At 33.1% G+C, this 3,058-nt stretch overlaps 1 long non-coding RNA gene across 1 annotated transcript; it reads right to left on the bottom strand.

The window, feature by feature from the left end:
• Positions 1-471: 471 nt before the first annotated feature.
• On the bottom strand, positions 472-2,599 carry LOC127526506 (uncharacterized). Its single transcript, XR_007934008.1, has 2 exons — positions 2,192-2,599; positions 472-1,234 (listed from the first exon to the last, which is right to left on the bottom strand). It is a non-coding gene; the product is annotated as an uncharacterized LOC127526506 (long non-coding RNA).
• Positions 2,600-3,058: the final 459 nt, after the last annotated feature.

Raw genomic sequence — 3,058 nt, 5'->3', positions numbered from 1 at the left:
TTATTAATTTATAACTTCCTAACAAACAACAAAAAAATTGTTATAAGGAATTTTCACAGAGAAGAAAATGTGGGAAGTTACCGGTTTCCTAGATGCTATTTGAAGTTTGTACTCCAATCATGTGTTGTTTTTGGAAAATGACTGAAATGGAAAATGGGGAGGGGGAATGAGGACTTGACATTTCTTGTATCAACTTTTTCTCCAAATATATTATATATATATATATATATATATATATATATATATATATATATATATACTGTATATACATGTACTTATATACAGATAGACAATAACATTTAAATATATATTTATGTAACAATGGACATTTCCACTGAAAAAGAAAAAAAATAGAAAGAAATATCCTTACTCTGCAAATATAAGTTTTCTGAAATATACAAAATATCTGAGAAATGTCTCCAAGTGATAGTGCAGAATTTTTATGAATTGTACACACATGCAAAATTGTAAAAATTTTCCAAAACAGAGGTTTTTACTGTATTATACAAAAGCTATTTTTTGACACCACAAAAGTAGGTTGTATTACTTTTTAGGTTATGTTTCATTTTTCAAACAGAGATCAAAGCTAAAGTAAAAAAAAAAAACATTTTCTCTTTAAACTTGGAACATTGAAATGGTTTAAAAAAAAAAAAAAAAAAAAAAACTTAGAAAGATGGAAACTTCTTCTTTAAGTGGTTCAGTTTCCATTGACTTTCTAAACCTGAACCTTGTAAGTATGAACAAATTCCACAAACATTCCAAGATTCTAATAAACATGCAAATGCAAACGAATAAAAAATAGGAAATAAAACATTAACATTGATAATGTGCTATACCTCAGGCAGTACTTAACCAGTACTTAGCCAAAGGTAGCAAAGGAAAGCTCTCCGACTTACAGATTAGCTTGGGGCGTGGGAGCATATAAATTATCTAATTTATTTCTGCAGTGGCCACTTTAATAACAAAAAATAAGTAACTGAAAAACTACTTCCTAAAATGAAGTCCAAACAACAACGGATTATCAGTACAAATTTGACTGGAATCTTCGAGAAAAACACAATGCAGTACTGAGATGTAAGTAAACTGAGCTCCTTTCACAGTTGTTCTAAGGATCCTTGATGATCAGACTATATACAACATCAGCATGTTGTGAATCTTTATGCCACATTCCTCTGTTGGCACACATCAGACATAAAGAGGGTCAGGTGTAATCAGGAAAGTGTTGATTTTTATCCTATAGGAGAAAAAAAAGAATGCATTAAGTATGGAAGTTGTTTCTGATACTTTTTTTGTAGTGAAGGGTTACAGATTTAGAATGGGCTATTAAAACCCCTTAACATGCAGGATTATGCACAATACATATTAAATGAAGTATAATGATACAACAAAACATTGGCATGGCAAATACATCTAATCCATCCATCCATTTTCCAACCCGCTGAATCCGAACACAGGGTCACGGGGGTCTGCTGGAGCCAATCCCAGCCAACACAGGGCACAAGGCAGGAACCAATCCTGGGCAGGGTGCCAACCCACCGCAGGACACACACAAACACACACCAAGCACACACTAGGGCCAATTTAGAATCGCCAATCCACCTAACCAGCATGTCTTTGGACTGTGGGAAGAAACCGGAGCGCCCGGAGGAAACCCACGCAGACACGGGGAGAACATGCAAACTCCATGCAGGGAGGACCCGGGAAGCGAACCCAAGCCAAATTCTTTAACTGTCAAGCTGTTATAAAAACTAAAGAAACATTAACAATAAAGCCAAAGGACTTTATAATATATAACAAATGTGATCAAGACCATTGTCTTCAGAATCATACACAGTATTCCAGTTACAGTGAAATTAAGGTTTTCATACTTAAAAGTATATAAGATATTAGGAATAAAAAGTAGTATCTATGAGTAACTAGTCGCCAAACATTTCTTTCTGTACTACTAAAATTTACCTGTAAAATGTATATTCTATATAAATGCTGTTAATGTTTACTACAAATTGGCTTCTGTTCAAATAAAAAAAAAAAAGACTTCATCATATAAATTTCAAAATTGTTTGATTGTCAGTTACTTTACATCATGGCCCAAATTGTCTACTTCAATTTTTAAATAAATTGTGTCAAAAACCCTTATTGAATAGCTTTAACTAAAACAAAAATGTATTCATATTCTTTTGTAAGTCGATACCTTAACGCTGACGATCTCTGTCCCTTTGGTCTCGTTGTCGGGTTCTATCACGGCTCCTACCAAGATAATTCTCCTCATTATGATCATCACTATGAGAGCGCTCTTGATGCCGACGAGATCCATTTAAGGAGTTACTGTAAGATTTTGCCTGTGTCCTGCGGTGTTTCCTTACATTAAAAAAAAAAAAAAAATCAAATATCACAATAACTATTACTATAAATTGATTTCTTTCTCCAAATAATCAATATAATCAATTCAAGAATCTTCTCTGAAAGACCTTTAAGGTTTTCTGAGACTCCTTTAAGAAAAAAATGCATACTTCTTTAGTATCTCCTTGGATTTTTAACATTTGTTAGAGTATGTTTGATATTAACAATTCATATGACATAGCAAATGCATTTATACTGGATTTTGTCAAACCAATTACTCCAAATTCAGTGCTAAAATCCTTTATTAAATTAATTCCTTCTAATTTAAAATAAATAAAACACTTTACAAATCATGCACTCTCATATTTGGTATAATGTTCCTAATTTAAGCATTTTGTATATTGTCTCAGAAGCATATAAATGTTTAAACAAAATTATGAAATTAGTGTCAAATTACAGCAACTCAAAAATGTTCCATCTCATTTTTGAAGTGTTCTCCTGACCTCTGGAAATTCACATGGATTGCACAGTACCTCTAGAACAGGAGTACCAATTTGGGGTGTCCAAGAAGCCATTTCAGGGTGAGTAACAAACAGGAAAGCTGTGAAGCGATTTGCCAAAATTGAGTGACGTTTGTACCTCTAGAACAGGAGTACCAATTTGGGGTGTCCAAGAAGCCATTTCAGGGTGAGTAACAAACAGGAAAGCTGTGAAGCGA

This window comes from Erpetoichthys calabaricus, chromosome 2 (assembly GCF_900747795.2).
Source record: "Erpetoichthys calabaricus chromosome 2, fErpCal1.3, whole genome shotgun sequence".
Classification (NCBI taxonomy): domain Eukaryota; kingdom Metazoa; phylum Chordata; class Cladistia; order Polypteriformes; family Polypteridae; genus Erpetoichthys; species Erpetoichthys calabaricus.
Note: the sequence above shows the minus strand (reverse complement) of the source record. Positions and strands in the feature narration are given on the sequence as shown.